A 22,313-nucleotide genomic window follows, 5' to 3' on the forward strand; every position below is an offset into this window, starting at 1 on the left:
TGCTCCTTGTTGCTCAGTGTCATGTGTTGCACAAGCCTTTGGCATTTTCTTTTTCTTATCAGTGCACTACACATATCCACTACAGGCATTTTAGTTCACATTTCTTCTTGAGACATTGGTACCCAGCACCTCTTTGTGTGACTAAATGTTTTGTATTTTGGTTGCTCTTGATAATGGACTTTTGGTTGATAATCCCGGGTTAGTTAACCCAAGTTACCAAGTGTTGAAACACTCCTCAGAACCTATTCATCCAAGCATATCCTTAATACATAAACACCACAGGCATTTGTCTCAGAAGTTCAAACCATTGGTGCCTAGCTTATTTTCTCAATTTTTTTGCTTTTTGGTTGCCCTTTTTCAGTGGCTTTTTCTTCTTCTTCTTCTTTCTTTTTCATGGCCAAAGACATTTATTCATCAAGATCCATAGACAGCATCCTAATTTCCACTAAAAGTGACAATTCTAACTTTATTTCTTAGTGAGCTGACTATTCAATCAAACATGCATACCACCACTTAATCTTATTTGATTTCTTACTAAATGGAATTGAGTTACTTTTGTTCAAACATTTCTTTTATTTTATGGAAACAGAACAAGCATGGCAAGCATTTGTTTAAGAAGATGAAGTTATCCAGACACTTAGACTATCACTTATTTGAAAATTAAACAAACAGACAAACAAAAACTGCAATGACTCAAACTTAAAGCAGGGGTGCATGCAAACTTCAAATATCAGCAATTCAAAGTACAAGCAATTAGGTGACAATACAACCTTTTAGCATCTTCTTTGTTGTTCATCATCCTTCCTAGCCTTGGTGTTCTCTTTGATGATGATGTATATTCCTTCCATGAGATTGATTGTCTTCCTGCAAAGCTATTAGAAGTTGCTTGTTCCCCAAGCACTTTGAGAATTGGTTAGCATGCATGGATGTTTGTAGGCCTCTGAACTTAAATTGGTGTGTGAACACGAAACTTAGTTCCTTGCCATATGCAGCAATTGGGATCATATGCAGAAAACCTCATGTGCTTTTATTAAGAAAATAACTATGAACTAGAAAAAGAAACTATGAACTAGAAATTAAACTATTGTTTAAGTAGTTTCCCTGATTGGTTGGAGCTAGTGACTAGTCATGCTGAGGTAGAAATGTGCTTTTAATGAAGTTTTTGGTGGAACACCAAACTTAGAATCTCACATTCACCCTTGAATTGTTTTGGTGTGCAACACCAAACTTAGCTCCTTGCAATACGGATAAATCTACTTAACTCTTTTATTGAAATAACTAGAAAAGAAAAACTACCTTTGGTTGGGTTGCCTCCCAACAAGCGCTTCTTTAACGTCATTAGCTTGACATGCTGTTCCTGACTTTCTTCCTCTTCCTCCAGTTTGTTAAGAGGAATGACTTCAAGTGGATAAAGGAGCTAGTTAGTGCCCCTTGTTGTGAATGCTTCTTTCCAGCAAGCTTTCCCTTGTGATTGGCTTGAGTGAACTTGCTTGTTGGCTCAGGAGTTGGATTGTTCTTCGACCTTCTCTTCTTCATGGATATGATCCTTTGTTTCTCGGTCACAATCCTCATTTTGGTGCTTGTTTCTACTGCCTTCACATCCTTGATCTCAGAACTTGGTTGTTGTTGGACAGTTGGAGTATCCTGTTCATCAAAAGCTTCCTGAATTTGTGGTTCAATGAACCCTTCCTCTTTGCAACTCTCTGTGTCATTGGAGTGTGATCTCCCTTGATTGACTTTCTCCCTTTCTTGTTCTTCTGATTCCTCCCTTGGGTTTGCCATGGTATCACTAGAAGAATTGTGGGTAGGGATTTGCTTTGATAGATATCCAATTTGTGCTTCTAGCTTTTGAATGGCAGCACCTTGATTTTGTAAGTTGGATATCACTTCTTCCTTAAAGCCTTTCAAATCGGCCACATCTCTGCCCATAGTTGCAATCATTCCTTCTATCCTGTTTAATTGATCTTGAAATTGTTGGTTCGGATTGGGTTGATGAGGTTGATTATCTTGGCTGTGATATGGTGGCTGGGAGTATGTGTTTTGTGTGGGCTGATAGAGTCTTTGGTTGGAGTGTTGGTAGTGGTATGACTCTTGTGTGTAGTGGAATGAGTCTTGTGGATAGTGAAATGAATTGTATGAATTTGAGAAGGAATTTTGTGCTGAGAAATGCTCAAGTGATGAAGAATTTGGATATGTAAAACTAGGAGGTGAGGTTGGATAATTCAGAGGTGATGGCTCTTGATGAATGGGGTGTGAATAAGTGAAATCTCTTTGGTTTTGATCTTCCCAGCCACAACTTGAGTAGTGATCAAATTCACCAAAACATGGACCATTTTGTGGCTCTGGGAAGTACCCCGTTTCCTGTTCCTGATACTCCCACCCACCATGAGCATAATAACATGAATCATTCTGTGGTGGTGGAGAGTTTCTCATGAATTTTGATTGACCAAAAGATGATGGATACTCCTTTCTTTTTTGCAATGTGCTCAGTCTCAAACAATACTCATCCAAAGATAGTGGAAATCCCATAGTGAGGCAATATCACAAACAGCTAGTGGTTAGTATGCTAACAAGTGAATAAGCAAAGAAAACAAATTAAAATTTGCAGAAATTAGCAGTAATAAACTGAAACAAAAACTATTAACAAAAGAAAAGAAAAATTGCTCAATCTAGTTAACTTCCAATTGAGAGTTGTCAATCGAAAACCAATCCCCGGCAATGGCGCCATAAACTTGATGCGCATAAACTTGTTATGCTACGATTTAGGAAATTGCACGATCGGCAAAATTCCTTCCGGCAAGTGCACCGGTTATCGTCAAGTAAAAACTCACAATAGAGTGAGGTCGAATCCCACAAGGATTGGTTGAGTGAGCAATTCGGATTAGAAGTATGTTCTAGTTGAGCGGAATCAAGATTTAGATGAGAATTGCGGAATGTAAAATTGCATGAATTAAAGAGCGAGAAGCTAAATTGCTGAAATTAAAAGGGATGGGGGTGATTGCATGAATTTAATTGCAGAATGTAAAGAGAAAGTGGTAAATCAGAAATGGGGAGTTCATTGGGTGTTAGGAGATATTGAGATCTCCGAATCAAAACAACTTTTATCCCTTCCTCAACCAATGCATTCATTGAATTTTGCTTGGCAATCTTATATGATTGGATCCCAATCCCTTGGCTCACCAATTCTCTCTAAAAACAAACAAATTCCCAATCCCTTGGTTTAAATGTTCATAAGAAGAGATGATGCTCGATCACTGATTATACCACACAGTTTCATGAACCACAATTTGGTAGGATTACATGTCACAATATCCATCCAAACCCCAATCCAATTCACTGTGAGAAAGCTTCTCTAGCATGAATCCTCCATTCCTTTCCCAAGGTTCCGAAGGATTCCAATTATGGGTAGTTTCTTTCCCAAGAAAACTACCCAATGGAATTAGATCGAGAAGCTTTCTAACAAAATTCAAGAGAAAAGATTGAAGAAGAAGATAAAACTATTATTGATTCATTGAATTACAATAGAGCTCCCTAACCCAATGAAAGGGGTTTAGTGAGTCATAGCTCTGAATTCAATTACAAAACTAAAAGAAGAATGATCCAAAGTTCTCCGTGTGTAAAACTTCCCCTCAGGGGCTGGATTCCCCTTCAATCCCCCCCTCAATTGCAGAAACTAAGGCCTTTAAATAGGCTCCCTAAATTACAAAATGAAAATGAAATTCAAAGCAAATTACAATCAAATGAAAATAAACTATTCTAGATGATTCTTGTGGCCTTGATTTGGTGTTGTTGATGGGCCTTGCTTGCTTGAAGGGTAGAGTGACATAATTGATCCAAAAAGGATAATGATCCATTAAACTACACTCAAACGTTGCACTCCCCTTTCTTGAGTCGTCACTTTGTTCTCTTGTCAACCTTGCCAATTTGATGCCAAATATAGACTATTATACCTCGTTGGAAAGCTATGGATGTCAGCTTTCTAACGCAACTGGAAGCACCTCAATTGGATCTCTATAGCTCAAGTTATACTCCATGGAAGGTGAAGAGGTCAGCTGGCCTGATTGCATGTTGGTACTATGCTCTTCTATGCACATTACGGGGCTGTTTTCTCCCTCAATTTTTAGTATCCACCATGCAAGCCATATATGCTTGGAAAGCTCTAGATGTCTTCTTTCCAATGCATTTTGAATCACCTCATTTGGAGTTTTGTAGCTCAAGTTATTTATGTTTGAAGAAGGCATGGTCAAGCTGTTCCATATAACACGTTTAAGCTCCAGTTTAAGCTTAAACTGGAGCTTAAACGCTGGCACTCCCTGGAGGCACAAGCTCGAGCACGTTTAAGCTTCAGTTTAAGGTTAAACTGAAGCTTAAACGTAGAAATGAGAAAGCAACCCTGGAGGAGAAAAATAGTCGAACACGTTTAAGCTCCAGTTTAAGGTTAAACTGGAGCTTAAACGTGGAATGCTCCTGGTGCCTTTCTTACTTCTGGCGTTTAACCTCCAGTTTAAGGTTAAACTGGAGGTTAAACGTGGAAATGCTCCCCTGGTGAGATTCTCACTTCTGGCGTTTAACCTCCAGTTTAAGGTTAAACTGGAGGTTAAACTTCAATTCCAGCATTATATGGCTTGGTAGTTTAAGTTCCAGTTTAAGCTTAAACTGGAATTTAAACTCCACATGTGATATTCAAGCTTCCTTTATTGATTTTGTTGCTTCCTTGCCTAGCCTCTTCTTCCCTGAAATCATCCAAACAATTGCATCAAAGTCTTGCAAAATTTCATGAGAAATCTTCCATTCATAGCATTCAAGTAATATAACTAAAAACTCATGGAATTTGCATCAAAATCTTCATGTTGAATGATTTAAGACAAGCATGACTATTTGGCCCAAATGATTACTTAAGGCTCAAGAAAATGCATAAAACAACTAAAAATAAAAGAAAAAAGGCTAGTGAAACTAGCCTAAGATGCCTTGGCATCACAACACCAAACTTAATTCTTGCTTGTCCCCAAGCAAGTTCTGAATTATTGAGAAGAAAGAATGAAACAGAAAGTAAATTCATTAGCCATATCAGTAAGTAATTGACATTGATTAATGGCGTGTTCATGCAGAAAGTTGTTGCAGCATCACTTTATTGTTTCTTAGGTAAGAATGTCACTTTTTATGTTTCCACTAAAACACTGCTATGGCCTCTTGTTATTCACATATCCTTGGCAAGTTTCTTTTCTTTGTTTTTCTTTTTCTTTGAGCTTATTTGCTCCTTGTTGCTCAGTGTCATGTGTTGCACAAGCCTTTGGCATTTTCTTTTTCTTATCAGTGCACTACACATATCCACTACAGGCATTTTAGTTCACATTTCTTCTTGAGACATTGGTACCCAGCACCTCTTTGTGTGACTAAATGTTTTGTATTTTGGTTGCTCTTGATAATGGACTTTTGGTTGATAATCCCGGGTTAGTTAACCCAAGTTACCAAGTGTTGAAACACTCCTCAGAACCTATTCATCCAAGCATATCCTTAATACATAAACACCACAGGCATTTGTCTCAGAAGTTCAAACCATTGGTGCCTAGCTTATTTTCTCAATTTTTTTGCTTTTTGGTTGCCCTTTTTCAGTGGCTTTTTCTTCTTCTTCTTCTTTCTTTTTCATGGCCAAAGACATTTATTCATCAAGATCCATAGACAGCATCCTAATTTCCACTAAAAGTGACAATTCTAACTTTATTTCTTAGTGAGCTGACTATTCAATCAAACATGCATACCACCACTTAATCTTATTTGATTTCTTACTAAATGGAATTGAGTTACTTTTGTTCAAACATTTCTTTTATTTTATGGAAACAGAACAAGCATGGCAAGCATTTGTTTAAGAAGATGAAGTTATCCAGACACTTAGACTATCACTTATTTGAAATTAAACAAACAGACAAACAAAAACTGCAATGACTCAAACTTAAAGCAGGGGTGCATGCAAACTTCAAATATCAGCAATTCAAAGTACAAGCAATTAGGTGACAATACAACCTTTTAGCATCTTCTTTGTTGTTCATCATCCTTCCTAGCCTTGGTGTTCTCTTTGATGATGATGTATATTCCTTCCATGAGATTGATTGTCTTCCTGCAAAGCTATTAGAAGTTGCTTGTTCCCCAAGCACTTTGAGAATTGGTTAGCATGCATGGATGTTTGTAGGCCTCTGAACTTAAATTGGTGTGTGAACACGAAACTTAGTTCCTTGCCATATGCAGCAATTGGGATCATATGCAGAAAACCTCATGTGCTTTTATTAAGAAAATAACTATGAACTAGAAAAAGAAACTATGAACTAGAAATTAAACTATTGTTTAAGTAGTTTCCCTGATTGGTTGGAGCTAGTGACTAGTCATGCTGAGGTAGAAATGTGCTTTTAATGAAGTTTTTGGTGGAACACCAAACTTAGAATCTCACATTCACCCTTGAATTGTTTTGGTGTGCAACACCAAACTTAGCTCCTTGCAATACGGATAAATCTACTTAACTCTTTTATTGAAATAACTAGAAAAGAAAAACTACCTTTGGTTGGGTTGCCTCCCAACAAGCGCTTCTTTAACGTCATTAGCTTGACATGCTGTTCCTGACTTTCTTCCTCTTCCTCCAGTTTGTTAAGAGGAATGACTTCAAGTGGATAAAGGAGCTAGTTAGTGCCCCTTGTTGTGAATGCTTCTTTCCAGCAAGCTTTCCCTTGTGATTGGCTTGAGTGAACTTGCTTGTTGGCTCAGGAGTTGGATTGTTCTTCGACCTTCTCTTCTTCATGGATATGATCCTTTGTTTCTCGGTCACAATCCTCATTTTGGTGCTTGTTTCTACTGCCTTCACATCCTTGATCTCAGAACTTGGTTGTTGTTGGACAGTTGGAGTATCCTGTTCATCAAAAGCTTCCTGAATTTGTGGTTCAATGAACCCTTCCTCTTTGCAACTCTCTGTGTCATTGGAGTGTGATCTCCCTTGATTGACTTTCTCCCTTTCTTGTTCTTCTGATTCCTCCCTTGGGTTTGCCATGGTATCACTAGAAGAATTGTGGGTAGGGATTTGCTTTGATAGATATCCAATTTGTGCTTCTAGCTTTTGAATGGCAGCACCTTGATTTTGTAAGTTGGATATCACTTCTTCCTTAAAGCCTTTCAAATCGGCCACATCTCTGCCCATAGTTGCAATCATTCCTTCTATCCTGTTTAATTGATCTTGAAATTGTTGGTTCGGATTGGGTTGATGAGGTTGATTATCTTGGCTGTGATATGGTGGCTGGGAGTATGTGTTTTGTGTGGGCTGATAGAGTCTTTGGTTGGAGTGTTGGTAGTGGTATGACTCTTGTGTGTAGTGGAATGAGTCTTGTGGATAGTGAAATGAATTGTATGAATTTGAGAAGGAATTTTGTGCTGAGAAATGCTCAAGTGATGAAGAATTTGGATATGTAAAACTAGGAGGTGAGGTTGGATAATTCAGAGGTGATGGCTCTTGATGAATGGGGTGTGAATAAGTGAAATCTCTTTGGTTTTGATCTTCCCAGCCACAACTTGAGTAGTGATCAAATTCACCAAAACATGGACCATTTTGTGGCTCTGGGAAGTACCCCGTTTCCTGTTCCTGATACTCCCACCCACCATGAGCATAATAACATGAATCATTCTGTGGTGGTGGAGAGTTTCTCATGAATTTTGATTGACCAAAAGATGATGGATACTCCTTTCTTTTTTGCAATGTGCTCAGTCTCAAACAATACTCATCCAAAGATAGTGGAAATCCCATAGTGAGGCAATATCACAAACAGCTAGTGGTTAGTATGCTAACAAGTGAATAAGCAAAGAAAACAAATTAAAATTTGCAGAAATTAGCAGTAATAAACTGAAACAAAAACTATTAACAAAAGAAAAGAAAAATTGCTCAATCTAGTTAACTTCCAATTGAGAGTTGTCAATCGAAAACCAATCCTCGGCAATGGCGCCATAAACTTGATGCGCATAAACTTGTTATGCTACGATTTAGGAAATTGCACGATCGGCAAAATTCCTTCCGGCAAGTGCACCGGTTATCGTCAAGTAAAAACTCACAATAGAGTGAGGTCGAATCCCACAAGGATTGGTTGAGTGAGCAATTCGGATTAGAAGTATGTTCTAGTTGAGCGGAATCAAGATTTAGATGAGAATTGCGGAATGTAAAATTGCATGAATTAAAGAGCGAGAAGCTAAATTGCTGAAATTAAAAGGGATGGGGGTGATTGCATGAATTTAATTGCAGAATGTAAAGAGAAAGTGGTAAATCAGAAATGGGGAGTGCATTGGGTGTTAGGAGATATTGAGATCTCCGAATCAAAACAACTTTTATCCCTTCCTCAACCAATGCATTCATTGAATTTTGCTTGGCAATCTTATATGATTGGATCCCAATCCCTTGGCTCACCAATTCTCTCTAAAAACAAACAAATTCCCAATCCCTTGGTTTAAATGTTCATAAGAAGAGATGATGCTCGATCACTGATTATACCACACAGTTTCATGAACCACAATTTGGTAGGATTACATGTCACAATATCCATCCAAACCCCAATCCAATTCACTGTGAGAAAGCTTCTCTAGCATGAATCCTCCATTCCTTTCCCAAGGTTCCGAAGGATTCCAATTATGGGTAGTTTCTTTCCCAAGACAACTACCCAATGGAATTAGATCGAGAAGCTTTCTAACAAAATTCAAGAGAAAAGATTGAAGAAGAAGATAAAACTATTATTGATTCATTGAATTACAATAGAGCTCCCTAACCCAATGAAAGGGGTTTAGTGAGTCATAGCTCTGAATTCAATTACAAAACTAAAAGAAGAATGATCCAAAGTTCTCCGTGTGTAAAACTTCCCCTCAGGGGCTGGATTCCCCTTCAATCCCCCCCTCAATTGCAGAAACTAAGGCCTTTAAATAGGCTCCCTAAATTACAAAATGAAAATGAAATTCAAAGCAAATTACAATCAAATGAAAATAAACTATTCTAGATGATTCTTGTGGCCTTGATTTGGTGTTGTTGATGGGCCTTGCTTGCTTGAAGGGTAGAGTGACATAATTGATCCAAAAAGGATAATGATCCATTAAACTACACTCAAACGTTGCACTCCCCTTTCTTGAGTCGTCACTTTGTTCTCTTGTCAACCTTGCCAATTTGATGCCAAATATAGACTATTATACCTCGTTGGAAAGCTATGGATGTCAGCTTTCTAACGCAACTGGAAGCACCTCAATTGGATCTCTATAGCTCAAGTTATACTCCATGGAAGGTGAAGAGGTCAGCTGGCCTGATTGCATGTTGGTACTATGCTCTTCTATGCACATTACGGGGCTGTTTTCTCCCTCAATTTTTAGTATCCACCATGCATGCCATATATTCTTGGAAAGCTCTAGATGTCTTCTTTCCAATGCATTTTGAATCACCTCATTTGGAGTTTTGTAGCTCAAGTTATTTATGTTTGAAGAAGGCATGGTCAAGCTGTTCCATATAACACGTTTAAGCTCCAGTTTAAGCTTAAACTGGAGCTTAAACGCTGGCACTCCCTGGAGGCACAAGCTCGAGCACGTTTAAGCTTCAGTTTAAGGTTAAACTGAAGCTTAAACGTGGAAATGAGAAAGCAACCCTGGAGGAGAAAAATAGTCGAACACGTTTAAGCTCCAGTTTAAGGTTAAACTGGAGCTTAAACGTGGAATGCTCCTGGTGCCTTTCTTACTTCTGGCGTTTAACCTCCAGTTTAAGGTTAAACTGGAGGTTAAACGTGGAAATGCTCCCCTGGTGAGATTCTCACTTCTGGCGTTTAACCTCCAGTTTAAGGTTAAACTGGAGGTTAAACTTCAATTCCAGCATTATATGGCTTGGTAGTTTAAGTTCCAGTTTAAGCTTAAACTGGAATTTAAACTCCACATGTGATATTCAAGCTTCCTTTATTGATTTTGTTGCTTCCTTGCCTAGCCTCTTCTTCCCTGAAATCATCCAAACAATTGCATCAAAGTCTTGCAAAATTTCATGAGAAATCTTCCATTCATAGCATTCAAGTAATATAACTAAAAACTCATGGAATTTGCATCAAAATCTTCATGTTGAATGATTTAAGACAAGCATGACTATTTGGCCCAAATGATTACTTAAGGCTCAAGAAAATGCATAAAACAACTAAAAATAAAAGAAAAAAGGCTAGTGAAACTAGCCTAAGATGCCTTGGCATCACAAATCTCATTTACTTTCCTGCACGTGTGTTCCTCTGCATTTTACATTTGAGCCACTGTGATCTGAATTTACTTTTCATGCAATTTTAATTTCCTTGCAATTGTTCTAAGCTTTGATTTACTACTTTCTTTTAATTTCCAGCACCCACTCCCCTTTACATTTAATGCAATTTTACTTTTCTTGCAATTTAAGATTCTTGCAATTTACATTTCTTGCTCTTTAAGTTACTTGCAATTTTACTTTCTGCACTTTATACTTCCTGCAAATTTACATTCTGTTGGATAGAATTTCATCCAATCTCACTTAAATGATAGCTTGACTAAACTAATCACCCACTAAAGTTGCTTGATCCATCAATCCCTGTGGGATCGACCTCACTCCCGTGAGTTTTATTACTTGATGCGACCCGGTGCACTTGCTGGTTAGTTTTGGGTGTTTTGGAGAAATTTGTTTTTCCACAAAAATATCCCATCAAGTTTTTGGCGCCGTTTCCGGGGATTGATTAGATCAACAATGATTAAGTGGATGAGAAGTCTAGATCAAGCATTTTCTTTATTTTTGTTCTCTGTTCTAAGCTGAAACCAAGGTGTTTGTGTTTTTGCCTCACTAAAAAAATTCTCATCTCTGATATGAGTAATTTTAATTTTCATTGATGTTTGTAAAATACAAATGGAGTTCAACTCATTATTTGGTCAAACAAAATTTTATGGGATATCACCCACCATCACCAATCTCTAATGGTGGTTGGGAATATCACCAAGAAACTTCAAATTCTGGGCACTCCAATTCATGGAGCTATGCTTCAGAACCGCAAGATGAGAAAGAAAATCATATGGGATATCTCCCTCCACCACAAAATGATGCAAGTCATGACTCTAATGGTGGCTGGGAAGGGAATTCTAGTGCTCCATATGATATTCATCCAAAGATATCATCACTTGACCATACTTCAACCGAAAGCCCCTTTCAAAACTCACCAACCACACAAACTTCCATGAACCACTCAAGGCTCTCAAAGCTTGAGTCCATGTTCAAAAAATATGAGGAGGAGACAATGAAAGTCTGGAAAGAACAAGAAAACTCCCTCAAACACATGAAAGTGCAGTTAGGCCAATTGGTGAGTGCAATGAAGAAGAAGGAAAAACAAGATGAAGAGGCTACTAAGTCAAGTGGATTTTTAGTAAAAAAAAAAAGAGGTGGTGGAAACATTTGAACCTGAACTTGCATATTCACAAAGGCCACTTGAGATGACAAGAGAACATGAAGACTCACAACTCTCACAAACCTCCCTGGACCAAAACGCCTCAACACTTGAATCCATGATTGAAAGGTATGAAGAGGAGATGAAGAAAGCTTGGGGAGATCAACAAACCTCCTCCATAAAAGAGCTATTAAAGCAAATGTTGGGTGCAAGGGAGGAAGTGGAAGAGCAAGAAAGTGAGAAAAACAACCAAAGAATTCCAAACTCAAGTGAAGCAGAGAAGTACATGAAGGAAGAATCCACAGAACCACCATTGCAAGAGACTCTTGATGAAGACAAAACTCCAATAATCACACAGCAACCAAGTCATAAATTCAAGAAAGTGAAGGCAATTAACAAAAGCACCAAGAAGAGGATTGTGACCAAGATACCAAAGACAACATTCATGAGAAGGTCAACTGCAAACAATCCTCCCCCTGATCCAGCAAGCAAGATCAATCAAGCCAATTTCACAAGGAAGCTTGCTGAGGAGAGACCAAGACAGGGGGCACTAGCTGAAACTTCTCCTCCTTTGAAGTCATTCCTCTTAACAAATTGGAAGAAGAGGAAGAAAGTAAAGAACAGGTAGACAGTAGGTACATTTCTTCTCCTTGCTTTGTTTAAATTTCAATAAATTGGCATATGATCACATTCTAAGTTTGGTGTTGCCTTGCAACAAATTGTTTTCAATCCCGTTTGGATGATTGCATCAATTCTACCTGAAGTGTCACGCTAAGATTCTAAGTTTGGTGTGCCACTTAATTTTCTATGCAATGAATCCAGCAACATCACTTGTCTGCATAATCATATTGCCTTTTACAGTGTTATTTTTCTTCTTAGTTGGATAATTTTTGTTTTCTCTTTGTTTCATTTATTTACTTGTTTTTAATGCTTTCCTTCATTAACTGTTTTTGTTAATACATCACCAAGACATCCTTATTCATAACAGACTCTTCATTTGGTGATTGTATTTAACATATAACAGTTTCTTTTGTTTAGTTTTAATTCAAATAAATGGACATAGGATTGCATTCTAAGTTTGGTGTTGCTATGCAACACAATTTGCTTCAAATCTTTACTTGATACTTGCATTGATTCCAAGTGAAAGTGTCACATTAAGTTTGGTGTGCCACTTATCTTTTATGCAATGTATTGTGCTCACCTTCTTAAGTTTGCAATCACAATGTCTCTATCTCTTGATTGTTATCTTTTGCTTGCTTGAAACACATGTACTACTAACATTTCTTGTGTAAGACATTCATGATCCATCTTAGCCCCATAGCCACGGTTCTAATTGTTGCTTGAGGATGAGCAAGCATTCTGAGTTTGGCAAGGGAAGGAGGAAGAATAGAGGAAAAAGGACAACAATAATGAAGATGAACTACAAGGTTGTAGAGTTCCTTTTCTCCTCATTTGTTTCAAGCACTATAAACTGCATGATTGTCTTTACCTTCTCTGTATGCATGTGTGTATGAAAAGGCATAGTTTGATTTCTAAATTGCAACATGGTGTTGTGCCATTATGATTACCAACTTGAGTTTTGTGAATTCAAAAGCAATAAAGTATCATGATCATAAACAAACAAGGCATTAAAGAAGATTTTAGCATGTGCATAAAAGTATTGGGAAGCTAGTATGTTTGATTGTTGCTTAATTGCATTAGATTTTATTGAAGTTTTCATCTAGCACGTTTTGTGAAATCTTTTAAAATCATGAAAACCTTGAAGAAGCAAATGCAAAATAAAGCAAGAAAAGAAAAAGGGAAAGAATGAGAAAGCTGAAGGCTCTGAGTACCAATGGCAATTTATTTGTTAAGTACTTGTGGTGTTTATGTATCAAGCCAAATGCTTGAAAACAAAACACTTAGAAGTCAAGGTTAGGCTCAAAGTGCAAAAGCACTCCCTCAAAGCTCAAGGCTCTGAGCATCAATGATTAGAGAGTCAAGAAAAGAAAAGAAACAAATGAGCTTAATGAAGTCCTCTAATCAAATTCTTGTGGTGCTTATGTATCAAGTGGTAATACTTGAAAACAAAGCATTTAGAAGTCGTAGCTTTGTTATCAACTCATGGGGCAAAGCACCCAAAAGGAGAAGCTAAATAAGAAAATCAAAAGCTTGTTTCAAGGAAGAAATATAAAAGAAAGATTTCATAAATTGAGCTAGATGGAAGCATCAATCATTTACATGTCTTTTGTGATTGTAGCATGCTTAGAAAACTAGCTTACCATGAACATTGAGTTGCTATTCTTCTTGCCTTGGATTGTCAATCTTTATTGCATGATTCTTTTCTTGCTTGGGGACAAGCAAGGTTTAAGTTTGGTGTTGTGATGACATGTCACCATGTCATGTTTTTCTATGCTTTTTCCTTTGTTTTCAATAGGTTTTATGCACTTTCTTGAGCCATAAGCAAGCCAATTGGGTAGATTTCCATGTTTCCTTTGATTCAATCAACCATGTATGAATTCATGCTATTTCATGAGGTTTTATGCTATAATTGTCATATATTATGAAAGAATGAATATCTCATGATTTTGAGCATAGCTTTAATGTGTTTGGTTGATTAATGATAGGTGAAGAAAGCTTGGAGAAAGGTTGAAGCAAGAAGGAATAGTTAGGAGGAAGAGAGGACAAAAAGTTTGAGCAAAAGTTTGCCTCAAACTTTAGCTCAAACTTTTGGATTAATTGAAAATGAACCAGGGAGCAAAAAGCTGGACCAAAAGTTAGCCTCAAACTTTTGTGCAAACTTTTGGGCAAAAAGCTGGAGCAAAAGTTAGCCTCAAACTTTTTGGCTAACTTTTGGCATCACAAATCAACACCCTGTAGAGCAAAAGTTTGCGCCAACGTTAGCCCCTAACTTTTTGGCTAACGTTGGCGCATGAAAAACACACCCTGGAGAGCAAAAGTTTGCGCCAACGTTAGCCTCTAACTTTTTGGCTAGCGTTGGTGCCATGAGTGTGCAAGGGGTATACTTCCAACAAGAATAACTTGAGCTACAGAGCTCCAAATGAGGTGATTCAAAAAGCAATGGAAAGTAGGAATCGAGAGCTTTCCAAGCATATATGGCACTGTATGGTGGACACTAAAATTGAGGGAGAAAACTGCCCCGCAATGAGCATAAACGAACATGGTGGCAACCTGCAGTGAGGCCAACTGACCTCTTCACCTTCGACGGAGTATAACTCGAGCTGTAGAGCTCCAAATGATGTGCTCCCAACGGCATTGGAAAGTAGACATCCAGGGCTTTCCAACAATGTATAATAGTATGGGGTGGACAATACGTTTGAGCCTCCAAAACCGGCGTTTTCGACCACGTTTGAGGCAAACTTTACCTCAAACGTTGGGCACCAAAGCCAGCGACCCTGTCCTCTTCAAAGGAGCATAACATGAGTTGTAGATGTCCAATTGAAGTGATTCCAATTGGGTTAGAAAGCTGACATTCAGAGCTTTCCAACCATATATAATAGTCTATAGTGGGCATAAAATTGACAACGTTGACAAGAGGACAAAGTAGCGCCATATATATGTACTAGGGGAGGCCAACGTTGGAGCAAAAGTTTGACCCCTAACTTTTGCCCCAATGTTGGTATCAGCAAAGAAGGGTGGCTGATGTGAAAAGTTGGAGTAAAAGTTAGCCTCAAACTTTTACTCCAACTTTTACTCAAGCTTTCATGATTCCAACCCGGTTCAATTCGGTTCTTCTCCAAACTCCAAGAGCAATCAACCAAGGCCTCTATCAACCCAATTCCATCAAGAGCAAGGGCCCAATTGACACCACTCAAAGGCACAAGAGATAGTTAGAATAGAAATTTCATTTTAATTGTAATTTGTTTTGAATTTCATTTTCATTTTGTAAAAATGCCTATATAAGGCATCATTCTCATTTTAGAAAGTAAGCCTGAATAGAGAGGAGGGGCGAGCTCCACTAGGGAGTATTAGGAATACAGAACTCTCTCTCTTTAGTTTTCCTTTTTGTTTTAAATCTTGGGTTGAGAATTGAAGGAATTCTGTTTCATTCTCACTTTGAGATTTCTCTTGTTCTTCTTCTGCAAACTTTTAGTGAATTGCAATTTGAATTAAAACTCTCTTTACTGCTTTCATCTCTATTTCTTCTGCAAATTGTTTACTGTTGGATCAAGGAAGGAATTGAGATCTAGACTTGGTCTCTAGTCTCATCCAACCCCTGAGATCTTCAACTTTCCTTTAGTTATTGCAATTGAGCTGCATTTCATTTTCTGTTCGGTTCCTCAATTCAATTTACATTAAGCCTGCTGCAAATCTCATTTACTTTCCTGCACGTGTGTTCCTCTGCATTTTACATTTGAGCCACTGTGATCTGAATTTACTTTTCATGCAATTTTAATTTCCTTGTAATTGTTCTAAGCTTTGATTTACTACTTTCTTTTAATTTCCAGCACCCACTCCCCTTTACATTTAATGCAATTTTACTTTTCTTACAATTTAAGATTCTTGCAATTTACATTTCTTGCTCTTTAAGTTACTTGCAATTTTACTTTCTGCACTTTATACTTCCTGCAAATTTACATTCTGTTGGATAGAATTTCATCCAATCTCACTTAAATGATAGCTTGACTAAAGTAATCACCCACTAAAGTTGCTTGATCCATCAATCCCTGTGGGATCGACCTCACTCCCGTGAGTTTTATTACTTGATGCGACCCGGTGCACTTGCCGGTTAGTTTTGGATGTTTTGGAGAAATTTGTTTTTCCACAAAAATATCCCATCAGGCCCCGGAAGTGGATTTATGCATCAATTACTTACTTCTGTAAACCCTTGTAACTAGTTTAGTATAAATAGGACTTTTTACTATTGTATTAGACATCTTATGATTTTTAGTTCATCTTAGGATCATAGTGATCACGTTTTGGGGGCTGGCCATTCGGCCATACCTGGACCTTTCACTTATGTATTTTCAATGGTAGAGTTTCTACACTCCATAGATTAAGGTGTGGAGCTCTGCTGTTCCTCAAAGATTAATACAAAGTACTACTGTTTTTCTATTCAATTCAACTTATTCCGCTTCTAAGATATTCATTCGCACTTCAACCTGAATGTGATGAACATGACAATCATCATCATTCCCCCACGAACGCGTGCCTGACAACCACTTCCGTTCCACCTTAGATTGAATGAGTGTCTCTTGGATCTCTTAATCAGAATCTTTGTGGTATAAGCTAGATTGATGGCGGCATTCATGAAAGTCCAGAAAGTCTAAACCTTGTCTGTGGTATTCCGAGTAGGACTCTAGGATTGAATGACTGTGACGAACTTCAAACTCGCGAGTGCTGGGCGTAGTGACAGATGCAAAAGGAGGGTGAATCCTATTCCACTATGATCGAGAACCTCAGATGATTAGCCGTGCTGTGACAGAGCATTTGGACCATTTTCACAAGAGGATAGGATGCAGCCATTGGCAAGGGTGATGCCTCCAGACGATTAGCCATACAGTGACAGCGCATCGGACCATTTTCCAGAGAGGATTAAAAGTAGCCATTGACAACGGTGATGTCCTTACATAAAGCCAGCCATGGAAAGGAGTAAGATTGATTGGATGAAGACAGCGGGAAAGCAGAGGTTCAGAGGAACGAATGCATCTCTATACGCTTATCTGAAATTCTAACCAATGAATTACATAAGTATTTCTATCCTTATTTTATTTTCTATTTATTACTAATATTCGAAAACTCCATAACTATTTGATATCCGCCTGACTGAGATTTACAAGGTGACCATAGCTTGCTTCAAGCCGACAATCTCCGTGGGATCGACCCTTACTCACGTAAGGTTTATTACTTGGACGACCCAGTGCACTTGCTGGTTAGTTGTATGGAAGTTGTGAATGAAAAACAATTTATTAAGACGTACGTACAGAGTTTTTGACGCCGTTGCCTGAGATCACAATTTCGTGCTCCACACTTATTTCTTTTGAGTCCTTTCTGAAGCATAGAAATAATCATTTCCAGCTACAGTCTCGATGACATCTATGGCTTCTTAGATGGTTTTCTTCTTGTTGAGTGAGCCTCTTGAAGAATGATCCACAACCTTCTTTGATTCATAGGATAGCCCTTCATAGAAGATATGTAGTTGTACCCACTCATTGAACATTTCTGGTGGGCACCTTCTTGTTAGATCTTTGAATCTCTCCCGAGCCTCATAGAGTATTTCTCTATCTTGTTGTCTGAAAGTTTGCACCTCAGCTCTCAGTCTGTTGATTCTTTGTGGTGGGTAAAATCTTGCAAGGAATCTATTCACGACCTCCTCCCATGTAGTTAGGCTCTCCTTGGGAAATGATTCCAGCCACTTTGCTGCCTTATCTCTGAGTGAGAAAGGAAACAAGAGTAGCTTGTAGATGTCAGGGTGTACCCCATTGGACTTTACAGTATCACATATCCTCAGGAATGTGCTGAGATGTTGATTAGGGTCTTCTTGAGCGCTTCCTCCATATGAATAATTATTCTGAACAAGTGTGATGAGCTGAGGCTTCAGCTCAAAATTATTAGCATGAATTGTTGGATTTAGGATGCTGCTGCTACAATTTCCTGAATTTGGGTTGAGTAGGAGCCTAAGACTCTCCTTTCTTGTCCAACATGATTTCCAGCATCTCCTCCAACATTGTCCTGTACTTCGTCATCCATGGTGATTTACGGATTTTCCTCCACTAGTTCCTCTCCAACTATGCCTTTGCCTCTTGCTTCCCTCCTTAATCTAAGGAAGGTCCTCTCAATTTCACTATCAAAGGGAGATGAAGTCTCTCCTCTTCTACCTATCATACACTTGGCAAATAACCAGCAGAGAATAAGTGAAGTAAGAAAAATTTAGTGGTTAGCGTTGTTGATGCAAATAATCGAACAATTAGAAGAGTGGAAATATGGACGATGGGTAACTAAAATAATCAAAGAAAAAGAAATAAGACTCAAAGCAGAGATAAAAGAAAAATAAAAAAATGCTAGAAGAATTAAAATAAAGTAAAATAACAAGGAAATTAAATTGCTTAATCTAGCTCTCCAATCAATTTAATCACTGTCAAATTTAAGCCAATCCCCGGCAACGGCGCCATAAAACTTGATGAATCCAATTCACACCTGCATACAAAAAATTGGTGAATTAGTTCTCTTGGCAAGCGCACCAAAATTATCGTCAAGTAATAACCCACAGTGGAGTGGGATCGTATCCACAGAGATTGGCAAATTTGAGCAGTTTTAATTAATTGATGAATTAGTCAAGCAAAACAGATAGATTGTGATTTGTAGAATTATAAATGGCAGAAATGTAAATGACTAAAATGTAAAGGAAAGCAATAAAGTGCAGAAATGGAAATAACAGAATGTAAAGTGCAGAATCATAAATGACTTGAATGTAAATGGGAATGGGGAATTACAGAATGTAAAAATAAGCTATAAAGAAAGTGGTAGATAAGAATGGGGAAATTCATTGAGATTAGGAGATGTTGTCTCTTTGGATCAACTTCAACTTATATCCTCTTCAATCATGCAACTCATTGACCTCTTGGCAATCATGATTGATTGAGCCCCAATCCCTTGGTGACTCAATCTCTCAGATCTTGATCAATAACCAATTCCTTGGTCTAATTGTTCATGAAGAGAGATATGCTTGGTCCCTGATTATACCACACATTATCATAGGTCCAAGTAGAGGGAGGATTATATGTCACCATATCCAAACACCAAAACCCAGATCCTACTCAATTGTGAGAAGGGATTTCAAGCATGGTTTCATGTTTCCTTTCCCAAGGTTCCCATGAAACCCATTTTGCATTCAATCTCTTTCCCAAGATAATTGAACACTAAGCATGAAGAATGAAATTCCTTCTAGCAAATCAAATAGAAGATGAAGAGAAGAAGAATTTCACTATTATCAATCCATCAAGTACAACAGAGCTCCCTCTCTCAATGAGAGGGAATTTAGCTACTCATAGCTCAAAGAAAAGTACTCAAAGTAAAGAAGATGATGAAGTGTAAAAGTGAATCTAAAACTGCTATCTCTAACTGCTTAAATTCGAACTTCTCAGTGGAATCCTTTACGGTTCTTGATTCCCATGGAGTTTCAGCATCTCTTAAATCTTCAACCACTTCTTCCTCTGCAACTATTTTGGCTTCCTCCACTTGTTCCAATACAAAGCCATGTTCCTCATTGTCCACCGAAGTTTATAGTGTTTCCTTCATGCTACGCTCTTCTTTTGATTCTCCACATGCTGCCATGGGAGTACTTCGGGTTCTCAGATATCAGGAAGCTATTAAATTTACTACCTCAGTTACGGTAGTAGTGAGTTTCAATACGCCCTTTTTCTATCTTTGCTTGTCCTTGAAGAAGAACACAAAGTTTGTCATTCACTGGAGGTTGGGGTGGGTGTGAGGTCTCATTGGTTGGGGGAGAGGGTTCAAAGTAAGAATGTGGTGGTTCTTGGGAGTAATTAGATTGGGATTGTGGTGGATAAGGGTCATATGGTGCTGAATGGTGAAAAGGAAATTGTGAGTGTGGTGGTCTAAAGCTATGTTGAGAGGATGGTCTATAGGCACAGGGTGGGGCTTGTTGGTAGTTACAAGGTTGTCCACCATATCTATTAGCTTGGTATGCATTGTAAAGTGGTCCTCGTCCATGATATCTTGGAGGGTGTTGCTTCCTAAGGGGTTGATCAAATCCTCTTGGCTCCATCCATCTTTGATTGTTTAGACCTTGATGCATATTCCTGCTATAACTTCCGTTCCCTTCAACAATATTAGAACCAAACTCAAAGCGAGAGGGGTGAGAGTTCATAGTGGCTAATGGAAATAAAAGGAGAAAACAGAAGCAAATAGACAAGTAAAAGAAAAATATTTACAATAACCAATAATAAGGCACACGTTTCCAGTTTCCTGGCAACGGCGCCATTTTGAAGAACTAAAGATTGAAGGTTTAGAATTCAGAATAAATTCTCGTTGTAAGTATAGTTTCTAAACCAAGTAATCAACCTTTCTTGCAAAAGTTCTGGTTGTCACAAGTAGCAAACCCCTAAATAAATTGATAACCGAAGTATTTAAACCTCGGGTCGTCTTCTCAAGAAACTGCAGGGAAGTATGTTCTTATTATTGGTTATGAGTTTTGTAAATTGGGGTTTTGAAAGCAAGGAACAAGTAATTTAAATGACAAATAAAATAAATAAATAACTGTAAAATAAACTCTTAGCAAGGTATGAGAATTTTGGAAGTCCTATCCTAGTTATCCTTATCAATAGTGATGATAATTGAATTTTAATCCCACTTAGTCAGCCTTTACTAAAGCAAAGGAAGGTCAAGTGGACCAATTAGTTTGATCCTCAGGTCCTAGTCGATTCCTAAGAAGAGACTAGAGTTATTGGAGTTTAATTCAATTGGTAAGAATAATAATTATCAATCACGACGAGTTTGACAACTCAAGAGTTACCAATTAATCAACCAAGCCAAAAGGAAGAAAATGTAAATTATTAATGTAAATAAAGGAAAGCAATCATAATTCTAAAATACCTCAAATCATATTAAATAGAAAATTAAATCTAAACATGAATGGTTCATAAGCCAATTTGGCAACAAAAGTAATTAAAGGAAAGCATTAAAATTTCTGAAAGCAAAAGGGAAATATAAAGTAAAAGAATATTGAACCTGATAAGGAGTTGAAATACTAAATTGAAATAATAAGAAATCCTAATCCTATAACCTAAGAGAGAGGAGAGAACCACTCCCTCTAAAAACTACATCTAAACTATGAAAAGTGAATAATTAGAGTTCTCTCTCTAATTAGATGCATTCTCCCACTTTATAACCTCTAATCTGTGCCTTCTGGACTTGGATCTGGGCCAAAAAGGGCTTCAGAAATTGCTAGGAGCGTTTTCTGTAATTTCTGGTGCGTGGCGTCTGTCACGCGTCCGCGTGGGTCACGCGGTCGCGTCATCTGGAGTTTTCCTTGTCACGCGTTCGCCTCGGTCATGCGTCCGCATCATCTGCGTTCTGCTCATGGCGCGCGTCCGTGTCAGTCACACGTTCGCGTCGCTATCTTTTTGCACTAGGCATGCGGCCGCGTCGTCCATGCGTTCGCGTCGCTGCCAGTTTCTTCAAAAACTCCATTTTGTGCTTTCCTTCCATTTTTGTATGTTTCCTTTCCATCCTTTAAGTCATTCCTGCCTTAGAATATCTGAAACTACTCAACACACAAATCACAGCATCGAATGGTAATAAAGGGCAATTAAAATAAATAATTTTAAAGCATAGGAAACATGTAATTCACACATATCACATAATAAGGAAGGGAAAGTAAAACCATGCAATTTACATGAATAAGTGAGTGAATGATTGAATAAATCTCTTCAATTGAGCATAATATATATCATAAAATATGGGTTTATCAACCTCCCCAGACTTAAACAATAGCATGTCCTCATGCTAAGTCCAAGATAAAGAGTAAGATAAGGTTAAAGTGGTGGAATCTCATGCAATGCAATCTATCCTAAATGCAACTACCTAAATGAGTCATGCAATTCCAATTTGTTATTCACTTGTATATAAAACTTACATGTAGTTAAATTAATTCACATTTTCAAGGAATCATATATGCATAGCCAACCTTAGATAATGTTAAGGCACTTTTACAATTGAGATGGGTAAAAATATTTTTTCAAACTTGCAAGACAATTAACAATTTAAGCAGAGATATATGGTGATGAGCTATTGAACCCTCACTGGATTTTGTGTTTACTCTCTAGTCACTCAGTGTTTATTGGGTTAATCACTCTATTCTTCTTTTTATCCTTGCTTTCTATAACTTTGTTCTTTATCTAACTAATCAACAATTATAGAATA

The sequence above is a fragment of the Arachis hypogaea genome, chromosome 19 (genome assembly GCF_003086295.3).
Source record: "Arachis hypogaea cultivar Tifrunner chromosome 19, arahy.Tifrunner.gnm2.J5K5, whole genome shotgun sequence".
NCBI lineage: Eukaryota > Viridiplantae > Streptophyta > Magnoliopsida > Fabales > Fabaceae > Arachis > Arachis hypogaea.